The sequence below is a fragment of the Phaethon lepturus genome, unplaced genomic scaffold, assembly GCF_000687285.1.
Source record: "Phaethon lepturus isolate BGI_N335 unplaced genomic scaffold, ASM68728v1 scaffold42600, whole genome shotgun sequence".
In the NCBI taxonomy this organism is placed as follows: Eukaryota; Metazoa; Chordata; class Aves; order Phaethontiformes; family Phaethontidae; genus Phaethon; species Phaethon lepturus.
Window position 1 is genome coordinate 5,432 of NW_010513343.1, and position 246 is coordinate 5,677.

Consider the following 246-nt stretch of genomic DNA (forward strand, 5'->3'; position numbering starts at 1 on the left):
GGATGGCCCAGGGCGGCAGCCCCTCCTGGCTGCCCCTGGAGCTTTCCCAGCCTTGCCAAGACCCTCAGTGCTGCCAGACGAGTGCCCAGGAAGGCCAGCGAGGAGTCCCCTGGAAGGGCCGTGGGCCCAGCCCGCCCAGGCTGCTGGAGCACATGGCAGTGCCAGCCAGCAGCAGGCCAGGGCCGTAGTCTCCCGCTCCCACCAGCAGCAGCTTGGGGAGTCCCAGATGTGTAGGGGCGGGGGCTG